The sequence below is a fragment of the Tursiops truncatus genome, chromosome 2 (genome assembly GCF_011762595.2).
Source record: "Tursiops truncatus isolate mTurTru1 chromosome 2, mTurTru1.mat.Y, whole genome shotgun sequence".
Taxonomy (NCBI): Eukaryota; Metazoa; Chordata; class Mammalia; order Artiodactyla; family Delphinidae; genus Tursiops; species Tursiops truncatus.
In genome coordinates, this window is record NC_047035.1 from 17,224,226 (window position 1) to 17,239,125 (window position 14,900).

Below are 14,900 nucleotides of genomic sequence, written 5' to 3' on the forward strand. Positions count from 1 at the left end.
GACTTCAAATTTCTTGTCCATAGCTATTAAGTGGTATAATTTTCCAGTAGTTTTGGGGGGGGAGGTTATGACTAAAAATTAAATAAAACAAAACAAAAACAAAACAAACAAAAAGTCTAGTTTAGTTCTTCACTGCATTTTGCCAGCATATTTCTGGCGTTAGAAATTTTGAAAACTTGGTGATACTTTTTTACTTACAAAATATTCTGGGGAACAAATGACTGTCAGAACAAGCAGATAAACAGAACATTTAAGCTGCACCTACATGGATAAAATAAAGAACATTACCACTTTATTCGACAAACATAAGAGAACAAAAAGAAACTTGTAGGGTCTAATTTTATTTCATGACATTTTATTTAAACCAGCAGCAATGTGATTGCCTTTCACTTCCTGGTGTGTAGAAAGAATATCAAATACAATGAGTAAATTCTTATAAACTACATAACACATTGGTGGAAAGAATTTGGTAACATGGAAAATATCTAAAAATATTTTGAGTCTACCCATTTCTAAAGGAAAATAGAGTACACAATCTATTGTTAGAGGTAAGAAAATTCTCTAAATTATACAGGTTTTTGTTCCTCTAGGCCCTTGATAAAACTAAACATATTTTCAACATATTTTTGTAAATAGCAAAAAATTGACTTATGCGTGGTCTTGCCTCCTTGCCTAACTTTCCTTGATGCACATGGACATTGATGTCCAAGGTTTGAGGTGTAGTTTGTGGCTCCACAGGAACAAAGACTACCATGCCCTGAACACCTGACCTTTCCTGGTTGGCTCTGTAATCCTGTCAGTGAAGGGGGAACACCTAAGCATTTTCAGTTTTCCATGTATCAAAAATTGAACTAAAACAATTTTTGGATCAAGGAGTACAGAAAATTTAGTTTACAGGAACAGATATGCAACCCCACTGCAATGTGCATGTAAAATACCTGAAAGACAGTGAGAGAGAAAGAAAAGATGAACTGTACTCCATACTAGCTATGAATTTGCAATCTGTGTATCTGTGTCAACTCAGGCAAGTGGTTTTCCTTCTCCAGCTTCACTTTCCAATTCTCTAAATTGATAATCAATGCCATGAAGGTGTTTTACTGTGAAGATTATACAAATTTTACACAGAGAGGAACTACCAATGTCTGACACATGGTTCATCTTCTTTTAGACACCAGGACAATAGATATACAACCAAATTACGACTTTCCAGAGATACTTCTGTAAGTACCAAACTTACCTTGAGAATGACTTTCACCTCATGCCCTGAAGGCTTATTGTCCTTCCTTCCTTCCTTCCTTCCTTCCTTCCTTTCTTCATATATTTATTAAGAAAATAATGAACTGCCTATGAGAGAAGGGAAATAAAAGAAAGAGAGAGAGAAAGAGCCAATTCTTTCACAGGTCAGGACACTAAACTGGCAATTGGCAAAAACATTCAGGTTGAGTTCAGGGTTATACTGACAACTGAACATATTCTGTGAGTTACTATCACGGACATAGTCACCGAATTGTCATTGCTCCCATTCTTTTTCTGCTCCTGCAGGGAGACTGGTGGATCAGTAACAGCAACTGCTCCCTCAGCTTCTGTTTCAGCCAGCGACCAGCATTTGCTGCTAGTTGAAGCATGGCAGGGATCTAACAGCTTGAGTGTGATGACAAGCCGGACTGCATGCAAAGCCACTGCCTGAGGATAAAGGAGGGGAGGCAACAACCGCAATACAACACAGTGGTGTCAGCTTGTTCATCACAAGCTGCATCACAACAGATGCAGTGGTAATTTAATTTGGGGTGGGGATGCTCAGATAGTCACTTTCAAATTGGCTGTCAAATCCAAACAGAACTGTGTCAAAAGAGGTTCTGCCTGGCAGTCTGTGCTTGGGAGAGGATTTTATTCATTAAGACCCAGAGGCTGAACTGCATGTAATACCCAGCTCATGGATCCTGAGGATTCCCTGCTTAATCACTTGCCTGTTTTACTGCAGTGAGTACTGCAGGTGAGGGTATCTAGAAATTGACAAAGCTTCTCATCCACTGAGATTACTTTCTGATTTAAAATAAAAAGGCCAGTTTTGAATGCGTGCTAACAGTAAATATATTTTTCCTTGCACAGCCACAGACACTGTCATCGATTATTCTAGAAGGAGAGTGATATTGACAGGATCTATATTAGGACTGTGCCAGAATGCAGGAAAGGAGACAGATGCCGAGGAATGAGGTGACTCACCACTGAGTACAAGAAATACTCTTACTCCAGCCAGGGGTCTTTAAACTATACCACACTGCTTCTTAAATTGATTCCTTTTTTAGAAACTTACCACCAATAGATGCTGAGGATCCAAAGTAATACCCCAGAGCAATCATTTACAGGAGAAGCTCTAGGATAGCATTTCCTGTTACTCTCTGCTCAGTAAGCGTTGACGATAAGCATACCACAATAAATACTAAACACTCTCTTCATTGTCACTCTCATTCCAATCAGCAGAAATCCAGCACTAGATGACGTTCCATTCCAATTCCTAAAGTTTGTGTAGGCTAATATTTGTAATAAATCTGATAATCATCTTTGGTCTGATAATTCACTGCCTGAGAAATAAAGTTCCCCAAGATTCTGAAAGCCAGTGCATCCTAGGTGGAAAAATATCTCATTAATTCTGAACCTGAGTCTGCATTAGACAAAGTCTTGTAGGCTCTCCTTTATAACCCAGACATTTCTGGAACCTCCCCTGGATGTTGAACTGCCCTACCCTTTCACCTCCTTCTCATCTTTCGTGATCTGCACAAACACATACAAATGCACACAAACAACTGATATTAAAAAGTAAGGAAGGGGCTTCCCTGGTGGCACAGTGGTTGAGTCTGCCTGCTGATGCAGGGAACACGGGTTCGTGCCCCGGTCCGGAAAGATCCCACATGCCGTGGAGCGGCTGGGCCCGTGAGCCGTGGCCGCTGAGCCTGCGCGTCCAGAGCCTGCGCTCCACAACGGGAGAGGCCGCAACAGTGAGAGGCCCGCGTACCGCAAAAAAAAAAAAAAAAAAAAGTAAGGAAGGGCTCAAGCTGGACCACAAAGTTAACTACTAAGAAATTAAAAATGATGGAAAGCTCTATCCTATGTGAAACACGAAGCGTTAATGCCATAGAAGAAATAAAATAATATATAAGCATCCAGGGCCAATATACTAATAGACTCAGTTCTGTGATTTGATAGTATTCAGGAGTAATTTCTGATCCACTTGGTGATTATTGATGCCTGACTCACTTAAAGAACTGGAGTTTTATGCAAAATAGTTTAGAGTTGCATTTACTGAGTTCGCTAGATATTTATTAAACACTTAAATGTGCAGAGTGTAGGACCCCATGAAGGATATGTATAAGATACAGCCCTTGATCAAGACCAGTTCATGATATTTTTGAAAAGAGAAGACTCACACCCAAAACAGTAAATAACAAGGTAAAGCAGAGTATGATCAAGGGTTAAAATTGAATACCATATAAATGAATAGGACATTGCTATTGTGATGAGTTACCTTTTTTTTTTTTTTTTTTTTTTTTTTTTTTTGCGGTACGTGGGCCTCTCACTGCTGTGGCCTCTCCTGTTGCAGAGCACAGGCTCCAGACACGCAGGCTCAGCGGCCATGACTCAAGGGCCCAGCTGCTCCGCAACATGTGGGATCTTCCCGGACTGGGGCATGAACCCATGTCCCCTGCATCGGCAGGCGGACTCTCAACCACTGCGTCCCCAGGGAAGCCCGTGAGTTACTGTTTTTTAAAAAGTTTTGTAGAACCCCTTTCCAGGAAAGAAAGATCAATAAATAGAACATGGCTGGTTTAGAGGTATCCATGAAGACAAAACAACTGGGAAAACAAAGAGTCCAGAAAAATACAGTCACTATATTTGTACAAAGGAAAAGCCCAGGGGAATGCTTGAGAAATGGTTAAATTTGATAAAGACAAGAGGTTAGACATAGTTAGCGTTATTACAATTGCATTTGCGGTTTGTGGTCAGTGAGGAGAACCATGAGTAATTTCACAGGAGATGGCTAAGATAGGTGTTTTAAGAAATAAGGCTGTAATCCCATAAACTGGGGGTCATTTGATGACTGTGGGGGACAGATATATTAATAGAATGAAGAATGAAGAGAAGAGGACTGTCCAGGTCACTGCTAGCAGTATTAAGTTGGAAATATCCTCTAAAAGAGGGGCATCCTTTATCAATACTTCATGTCAAGTAAATTTTATTATTTATTCAATTCTTCAGAGCCGACCAATATTGGGCAAACTACATTTCTAGTGGATTTAGGCCAACAAGACAGGTATCCAGAGTACATGAAATTATAACTATGAATGAAAGGAGAATTCCAAGGCAAAAAGAACACTTAATGAAGAAACCAGCAAATCTTGAAGCACAATTTTATCCATTTCCCAGCAATAGTCAGCTATGCACAGAATTTTGGATGTAGGTTCTTTCCTGTTAGAAGAGTTAGACATAGTTCAAGACAGAACTAGGTATATGTCTACCTACCCTATAAAAGACACACAAATAATTTCAGGGTGTAGGTAATGAAAATACTCCCACAGAAGCAATGTAGAAAGCAAACTACAGTTTCAATCACAGTGGAGAGAACATGCCTTTGAAATTTTAGATAATTAATTTTATGGGTCAACTTTATTGAGTTCTCATAATGCTTTGAGTTCTTGCTAGTTTTCTCAGAACCTAAATTGAATGTGGCCTGAATGCAATGTTCATGCTTATAACTTTTTCAGCAATAAGCTGCATTATACACCAGGAGCATTCAGTGTAAACATCAATATATTTTATAAAATATATATCCCCCCATCGCTTTCATCTCGGGTCTAACTCCATACAGGTATTAAAATATTTTTTCTATGTAACCTATACTTTTAATCTACATATCTTTTAATACAGCACATTTTTAAAATGTGTCGTGGATGAGCATCACCTGGGTAACTGGGATTTTTTTTTTTTTTTTTTTAGTGGTACGCGGGCCTCTCACTGTTGTGGCCTCTCCCGTTGCGGAGCACAGGCTCCAGACGCGCAGGCTCAGCGGCCATGGCGCATGGGCTTAGCTGCTCCGCGGCATGTGAGATCTTCCCAGACCGGTGCACGAACCCGTGTTCCCTGCATCGGCAGGCGGACTCTCAACCACTGCGCCACCAGGGAAGCCTGGTAAGTGGGATTTTTGATTGTCGTTATGGGAAGAGGAGCTACTGGCATCCGGTGAGTGGAGACCAGTGATGCTTCTGAAGACCCTACAACAAGACACCTTACAGAAGAACACCCTCTCTCCTCAACCAAGAATTATTCAACCCCAAATGTCAATAGTGGTGAAATTGAGAAACCTTGGTATAATCTACACCACTTAGTACAGAACTAGACATATATTTGTTGCTAAATATACTATCACCTTTAATTTAAAAATTCGTACTATAAAAGTGTCCAGAATTCATCCTATACATTTCTTTGGGTAAACACTGGATCTGCTAAAATTAACAAAAATAGCAAAAATACGCTATATGGATTAGAGGCTGATTCTCAATATTACCAGCTTTTCATGCTTATGGCTGAATGTTCCCCAGAGAGAGGATAAGGAGACCTGAGACAGCAGGAAGGCTCATTTACAAGCACACTCACTTCTCAAGGTTACAGTGAGGGGATTAAATGTGGAAATACCACTTCAAAAGGGATGCCACAGTTCTCAAGAACAACAATGTCTACTTGCCTCCAGATTAATGAAAAGAACAATGCCTCAGGCTGGTTACTTCCAGGCTTCCTGCCACCTGCACCCCTGCAGGAAAACCTGTGTGGTTTAGCACTAACTCTTTTCAATTCACAATGGCCAAAAAGGATACTTAATTTTACTTTGACATATTTTCAGATCTTAGCTTTAAGAAGAGTCCATTTTGTTACAAAGAACAAGGAAGAAGAAAAGAACTCTGAGAGAGTGTCACTGTCATATTTCTGCTATGAAACTGCATGAGATATATCAGACAGAAGCACGTTTGATATATATATATATACACACACAGACACACAGATACAGATTAGATTTTGATAGATATTGTATTTATATGTATCAATATCTATCTATATGAAAAAGAGACTATAACAAAGACAATTCTACTTTTTTAGATATTAAAATTCATAACCAACCTACTTAAAACCCCACTTTTATAAAACAGGCAAAAACACGTAGTCACAATGAGTTGAAATGTCCCTATTTTTGTCTTTTGTAGGCAGATGTTTTTAATAAATCAAGGACTTAGCTTCCCCACTTCTCATCACTTCCTCATTGTCTTAGGTGATCTGCTTTCAGAAAGGCATGTGTTGTGGTAATGTATCATTTTCTTCCACTAACCCCTATGCCAATGTGCCTATGTTTCCTTGTAGCAATTTATCCTTAAGCATCTCCGTCAACCAACCTATACTAACTCCACTGGGGAAGGAGCTTTTCTACTGTTATTATGTAAAGTGTTTTATTTATTATGAATCATTTATACGGGGTTTATATTTTGATGTGGCAGAATATCATTTTGAAGCAAATGCATGTAGTGGAATAATGGTAAACCACATTAGACTAAAAATCAAAATATGGCACGGAGTTGGGAGGAAGTGTGTCACAATTTTTAAAGTAAAGAAGAAACTGTTCAGGCAATTTTCAATTTGAACAGCATTGCACAATTGTCACACAAAGCAATTCTGCCAAGGTAATATCTTTAGCTTCTTTTGGACCTCTTCAATCCTACAGTCCATTACGAACGGACTGCCATGTCTAGGAGGGACATCCGGATGACCTCTGCACTGTAAGTTACTAAAATGCAGACACCATTTCTGCAAATGATACATCATCCTAATGCAAATGCCATATTAGACTTTCAAATGTAATGATAATGTGACAAACAAAATCAGTCACAGTTCTGTGAAGTATGCCAAAGTCAATTCCTACCTCTTGTAACTGCTTTCTACCTCAATTTGCTCACTGAGCACTTGCAGCATATTCCTTTTGAAAAGCCTTTAATAATGAGGGAACACGATCATCCAGCCAAGAATGTGAGGCAGACAGGGCACTTTTTAGTGCTTCCACTCATTCTAAATGTCTTGATTGTTAGGGAGCTTGTTCACTCTAACTCAGAGTTTTTCAACTGCAATGCCATTGCCACTTAGTGTCAGATAACTCCTTGTCCCCTGGGTTGTCCTGTGCATTGTAGGGGATTTAGCAGCATCCCTGGCCTCTACCCACTACATACCAATGTCAATTCCCCAGTTACAATGATCAAAATATCTGCAGACATTGCCAAATATCTCCTGGGGAATGAAGGCATCCCAGACTGAGAAGCATTAAAAAAATAAAAGGGGAAAAGAACGTACACACAATTTAGAAAGTCTTTACAAGTTAGCTATTCTCTGCATCTCACTTTCCAACCCAAAGTCAGGAAAAAATATTTCTTTGTTAAGAGTGGGAAAGAATGAAGGAGGAAGAGTGAGGGAGTTTATTACAGGAATTGGCTCATCGTTTCTTAAATAATTCTGTTTTTTCCTGGGAAGCACCTTCTCTTTGTCTAGGTGGAAGTTGAGAAAAATAAAATATAGAATTATATCAGTACAGGGCTTTAGCAGAATCATATATGCATCATGAAATTCCATCCTCTGTAGGAAAACACAAGTTCGTGTTGAGTTCCTCAGCCTGACTTTGCCGCCATATTTACACTTAGAATAGGAAAGGTTTACTATTTGCATTCACCCCATGTCTACTGGTTTCCAAACTTCTGCCCCCTCTACTTTCTTACCCCTTAAAGATTGATAGGAGTCCCTTTGAGATAATAACTCTTCCAAATAGTTGGGAACACAGTATTAGACGAGGCAGAAAGACTGGACTTTCCCATTTAAAAAAAAAAAAAGCCGTTATTTTTTGTTTCATTTATTTATTCAACAAATATCTATCAAATGCTACTCTATGACAGGCACTGGTTAGGAAATTTCAGAGAAAAGTTTTACTACAAAAAATAACTATAATTTTCATAATAATTTAAAATCATTTTTAATCTGTGATTTTATCTTCATCATACAGAGCAGAAATCATTTCATATCAATATCAATAGCTTATGATAATCACAGAGCATCTTGACTATTTCCTTGCGCTAAAACTTTATACTACATTTTACTAAAGATAATTCCAATGTGATACATTTGGTTTTACTAGTTTTAAGGTTCTAAAATATAATCACTTGTATGCCCTAAATTCCTTTTTTTTTTTTTTTAAGAAGATTGGGGGAGGGATTGAAAGGAAAAACATGTGCCCAAGTGTATAGGCTGAGCACGTGTTTAAATTGATTGCAGGAATTTTAATTAATTATACCTTCAATATAGCTGAGGAAGGTTGGCAGCTCTTGTACAGAGGAATATGACAGCATGAATATCTTAAGTCACCTGCTTACATTATCCAGAATTAAATAGCCATATAATCAATTGGCTGATGGGAATTCTACTCTGAACACTAGGTGGTAAGTTGCTCCACAAACTGTTTTTCTCCACCTTCCCTCACAGGCCATGGCCACACTTCACAAACCAGCATTTCAGCCTTCTCACTCTCTCTCAAATATTGTACTTTCCCATGTGTTTAGTTCTGTCACTCCAAAATACCCCTTCTCTGCCTATCCTAATCCTGTCCATCTTAATTTTAATGGCTGCCCTAAAAATGACTTCTTCTGCAGATTCCAGTACTGACCATGTGGCGATCACATTTATATATTCCCATACCAATGTCTTATCACAAAGTGTTACCTGGACTCCTGTCTTGGGCAGAGGCAAATGCTGAAAAGCTGATACTAGTAACAATGCCAAGCAGTTCCTTATCCTGAATATCTGCATCTAATTCCCTGCATACCTTCAGAGTCCATCTAGTATTTATTTTTTGTACATATGGCAGCTTCATTTCAAACGGGTGTGATGAAGACGACCATGAAGCTAGTAGGTCATAAGAAAGAAACCTTCCTCAGAGAATGCTGATTTTTCTTGCCTCTGACGTCAAGTGACATTGGTTTCTTAACCTCATGGGTGTGGTTGTTTCTCTGTTTTCACAACATATTTACAAGCTCAGCACACAACATTTAATCAGTATGTTTGCCCATTTCATTCCTGTGAATGTAAACAAATTTCTAATAAGATGCAAGGTAGATTCTGTACATCCAGTTTTTCTAAGAATAGTTTTGCTCTGGTAAAATTCTCTGGCATTTCTCCATTCCACAATTGTCACCATTATATTGCTCTGTTCAGTCAAATTTTGTAACCACTTGCCAATTTCACAATTATTAAGTCCTATAATGCTTATGATTAGCCAGTATATTTGATAAAATTAAATATGTCCAATCAATATAGGTGGCATCTTTAGACATTTACCTTACTACATTAGCAGTGACTTAGCTTACTTAATTAAGTGAAAGTTAACAATAGGAAAGAATATTAATTCAACTTTGGCTTGTCCAGGATTGTAGCACTTGAGTTGTTACATGGCTATCAATGATCATCCATTTGAGCAATAGAACTATCCGAAATATTTTGCCCAAAACAACTACACCCTTAAAAGGGAGAAACATGAAATTTCAGGAGAAAGCTATTATTTTTCTCAATATTCTTGCATCTTTCCTCTTGAACACATTTACATCTTAAGTGATCCATATTGAATGCATATGGGAGTACTGTAAGTTAATAGTTTTTAAAGTAGATTTTTATTATAATCTAAATCATCTACAGTGATATGCCCAGACCTATTACAGTGGTAAGAAAATTTCTGCCCATATATCTTGTTCTTCAGTTTTCTCCCTTCCTTCCTCCCTCCCTCTCTCCCTCTCATTCTTTCCCTCTCTTTCTTTCTTTCTTGTCTGCCTGCCTACCTTTATTATTTTTTTGTTTCTTTCTTTTTGAAAACATTTGAAACATTAATTTTATATGAATTTAGGTATAATTTTTATAACAGGCTGTGTTTTGTCTTTCAAAGATAGGATTTGGATTTATATTTTCCCAAATTAATACTCCTCCACATTGACACGGAAACCTTTTTATCCCTCTTAGTAAAAAAAGATGTGTCATCTATATATTGTCCTAGCAGACATTTATTGAATGGTGATTATGTGCCTCAAAATTTTCTTAGTATTTAACATGTATTTCATTCAACAAACTATGTAATATGTACTCTAATTATCCTTGAGAAAATTGGGGTACAGAAAAAAGGACATAACTTGCCCAGATATACACAGTTATCAAGTAGCAGACAGATCTGGAATGATAGATACGTATGAATTTGAAGTCTTTTTTTTTTAACTGCTAAATTATGAGGTCCAAAAAATTTATGCTTTGCAAGTTCGTGTAGATTATGAGTGATTAAACCCCTGTTTAAATACAGATATTCAGGTTGCAGAGCTTGTGTTTTTAGGCACCATAATACCTTGCCTCAGAGAAATAGTGTTTGCTAATATAGAATATTACATGTAGGATTTACTGGAAGCTATATCCAATGCCTATCACTTTGGTTATCGCACCTGCATTTTTCAGTATAGAAACCAAAGACCCATTTATTTTGTGACCAAGCTTCACTTTGTATTTTGTAGCCAAGCTTAACGTCTACTTTCATGTAAAATTATCCTTTGAATAAAATAACTTCCTTATTTTACCCAATATTGGGAGTGTAGGGGGAAAAATTAAGAGACTGAAGCATGATACCTGACATATTTTTCTATAATAAATATGATTCCCTAACATATTTAAATTCCATAAAACATTACAGAAATCATTATTTTATGCCTTCATGGTTCATGCTTTCTCTCTCTGGCTCTTTTTTTTTTTTTTTCCTAGAAAAAATAGCTGTACTCTTGAGAACAGATGCCAGGACATTGATCAGTCAAAGCTACAGAAGCTCAGATCAGACAGTGTCCTTAGTGCTGACCTAGTCCAATCCCACCTCACCTCCTGTCCATGTGATACTCTCTCCAAGGAATTCCAGCCCAGCGAGATATGCAGAGCAGTGCAAGAAGCCCAGGCAGCCAGATGGATCTGAAACAAAATCCAAAATCTTCTTCTTTCTAAGTTTGTTACCTTAAGTAAGCTTATTAACTTTTCTCAGGCTCCATTTCCTAATCTATAAAATGGGGATATTAATTCCTACCTACAGGGTTCTTTAGAAGAGCTGATGAGCACAGTATCTGACATATGGAGAAGTGCTCAATTAACACTCTGTTCTCTTTTCCTCCCTTCCTTCCACTTCATTTAGGTCCTCTGTGGTGTGCTGTCTGTATCAGTGCTGCATGCAGGTACGTGTCCTTCTCCAGTCCTTAGGGAATGTGAATCAACCCCTCATCTGTGTCCTCCTAGCGCTGTGTCCGTAACTCCATAATGACACCATATTCTGAGTCATTTGTATGTCTCTCTCCTTTTTTTTCTTTTTTTTTCCTGGACTACGAGCTTCACAAAAAGAGAGAAAGCTTAGTTATTTGTTAGTTGTATCCTGATCATTTACAACAGTTCTAGGCACATAGCAGCCAAAGCATAAATAGTTGTTGAATGGAAGTGAAATTACTTAGCTTTCTGTGTCTTCTGAGCCTTGGTTTCCTCATCATTAAAATTACAATAATGGGTCTGGCCCTTTAACCTTACAGGATTGCAGTAAGAATCAAATGAGATATACAATATTACAGTTAGTAACATCTATGTGGGCATTCTCATGAAATATCGTCTTCTCAAGGAGACCATTCCTAATCGAACTGCTCAACATACATCTCCCCTTATTAGTGAGACCCACTAGCTCATACTCTTTATACGTCTTCATACCATCTGTCACCCCCTGGAATTCTTTCTGTCTTTTGTTTATTGTTTGGTTACTCTCACAAGAATATAAAAGCTAGGAGGGCATCTGCAGGGTCTTCTTCATTTATCTCTGAATTAACATCTCTGAATTAGTTCTCCTGATCCCAAAAGAACACCCAGATCAACCAGATGAGATGTATTATAGGTTATTCCATAAAAGACATACATATGCAAACACATACATACTTAATGACAACATGTATACAAATTAATCAGAAATAAAAAGGTAAAATGACTCAGTACTTATATTATTAAATTAAATATTATTTTTAAAGTATGGAGTTTACTAATTTTAAGTCTTTCCAAATAATGCATTTTGTATTTTCTTCCTTTTTTTTTTATTCAAGCCTACCATTTTTTTCCCAATGAAGAGCAGTTTAAACCACGTTATCTCCAATTGAGCTTTCTTTTTACACGGTGATCTAGCTAGACTTGTCTTCCTAGGACCTCAGTGCTCCTGGCCCTTTCCCTAGATCAGAGCCCCATTCAGATGGTTACTATTACCTGAGACTGTTTTTAAAAGGCATCAGTTACCATGTAAATGGGGACATTCCATGGGATGCTCTCAGAGAGCTAGGCAGATCACGTTCATTACAAAGGAATGCACACACCAAGCTTCTTTTTATTTGTCCCACAGTAGATTGTGGAAAGTTGCTTTAGTCACAGATTGTGGCCTACATATCCACACTGTGTGAACTCTGACTATGAACTATGTAGTCCTGCAGGTCCAGTTCCAGGTGCGGTAGTGAATAAGGATCACAGGTTGGTACATAGGGCTAATGGGAAAGGGGGCCTGTCAAGTCTCATGAGAGACATTAACTTTCATGGTAAGGAGGTACCAGATGTTTCATTTATGTTATCCTCCTCCTTCTACTTTGTTTTGTACTACTACCATTGCTATCCCTGCTATTAATATTAATACCATCACCACAATTTTGAGTACCCACATTGTGTAAGATACCGTTCCAGGAAACTTACATGTATTCAGTAACACACTAATTTCTTCTAAAAACAATCAAGTTAGATATGATGCAAAGTTGATGGGTAAGGAAACTGAAAGTCATTTACACAGCCAATGAAGCATAGATGTAGACCCAGGATTTAAATCTGGTGAGCTCACATTCAGAGACTGCTGTTATCCCACTTTATATCCTTACATTCATATAGAAGGTCAGACAGATGCTGCACTGCTTTGCTTTCTGATTTTGTAATCTTCTGTGACAAATAAAAGATCAGTATTCCAAAATGGATATTTTAGTATCATATTCCCAGGAAATAATTTCCAAGATAATTCTTTAGCTTTCCCACATTTATCAATGTTCATGTTTTTCTTTTATAATGCACCAACTCTATACCTCTGACCCCTCAGGGCCAAAAAAATTGTAGAGGAATGAAGAATGAAGTTTATATTGCATTTTCTGGACACTAACTGAAGGGTGTAAAGAGGCTTTTCAGCTTCTTCATGAGCAGAAGGAGGGAAGGTTTCAAAGTCTCCTATTTACTCATGCAAGAAAAAATTAAAGGGTGCTTGTCAGCTTTGATCCACCCAAGCCCTGGGAATTTGACAAAAAATCACATAGTCAAGTTCAAAGAGAGTCAGGGGAAAGGAAAGTTTAAGGAGGAAAAATAGTCACAAGTGATACCTTTTGATAAATTGTTTTCAAATGATTACAGAGATATTGATAATGCCAAAGGAAAGAAAGAAAGAAAGAAAAAAGAAAACGAAAGAAGAAAAGAGAAGGAAGGAAGGAATGAAGGAAGAAAGAGAGGGAAGGAAGGAAGGCAGAAGGAAGAGGGAAGGAAGGAAGAAAGGAATGAAGGGTGAGAGAGAGAGAAAAAAAGCAATTTAAAGTAAATGTTTCAAGTTGCACAATGGATGGGATGATTCTGAGATGCACTATCTATGCTTTTGTTCATTACTTATTCAGTTATGAGATTAAGCATTTTACTAGTAAAAAACTCAGAGTAAAGTGTTTGGTGGCAATAGATAACAAGTTAATATGGGCAGATTTATCTCTAGGAAATAGTGTTAAAATGCTACAGGTATGATACGAACCAGCAGGAAATTCAACAACCAGAAAGACCACGCAATTTTGTACATAGACTCAACTATGGTAGCTAACTAACAAGGTGACTGAAAGGTGGCAGTCATCATTTGCTTGCAATTTCATAGTTTGAATCTTGGCATATTTCTCTCCTGCATTAGTTGATGAGGGAAGTTACCATTATGGTAGTAATGCTTGTTCATTGAAAGATTACCAACCTGTAAGTGTGGTTTCTTATGAGGTGAGAATTTTGACAGTCTTGAAATTTTTCTTTTATTCTATTGCAGATTCAGTTTCTATGATGGGAAATCGTTAAAAGTTGATGTATCTACCTAGATCCTCAGGTTTCCTCACACATGCAAGCACATACACTAATTTTATTGGAAAGGAATATAGTAGAGATTTTCCCCCTTACATCAGAAATATAATTTCCTTAATTTTCATGATATTTTATTCTATTGTAACAAATATATTAAGGTGTGAGGATAGAATAGAACAGTGAATAACTAACATAGTTCCAGCTACATTTATAGTCTAATTAAAATTAAATCTTAAGAACTATGTCTTTGTTTTATTTCTGTCAGGTAAGGATGCAGTCATTCAGTGTACTTAATGTTTTTAAAAACATTAAAGTTGAGCTATTGATGAAGATACCATATCTCATTCCATGGACCGATTTTGTATACATGTGATTGGAAAAAAGAGGTGTTGAGGATCAGCTGATTGGATAGCCTGTTGTATCCTTGTCTAATACTACAAAAGCCAAAATTTTCCCCTTAAGTTGAAAGGAATCTTAAGTTTTATTTTCTAATCTATTACCTTCCCATCACAAGCATTCCCTCCAAAATATCTGTAACAGATGTGGTGCTCCAAGGATAACTGTGCTTTAAGAACAAACATCCACCCTGTCTGAAAAAGTTTCAACATTACACCCTCTACGGGGACTCTTAATCACCCTCCCCACAATGTTGTGATGGTTACAAA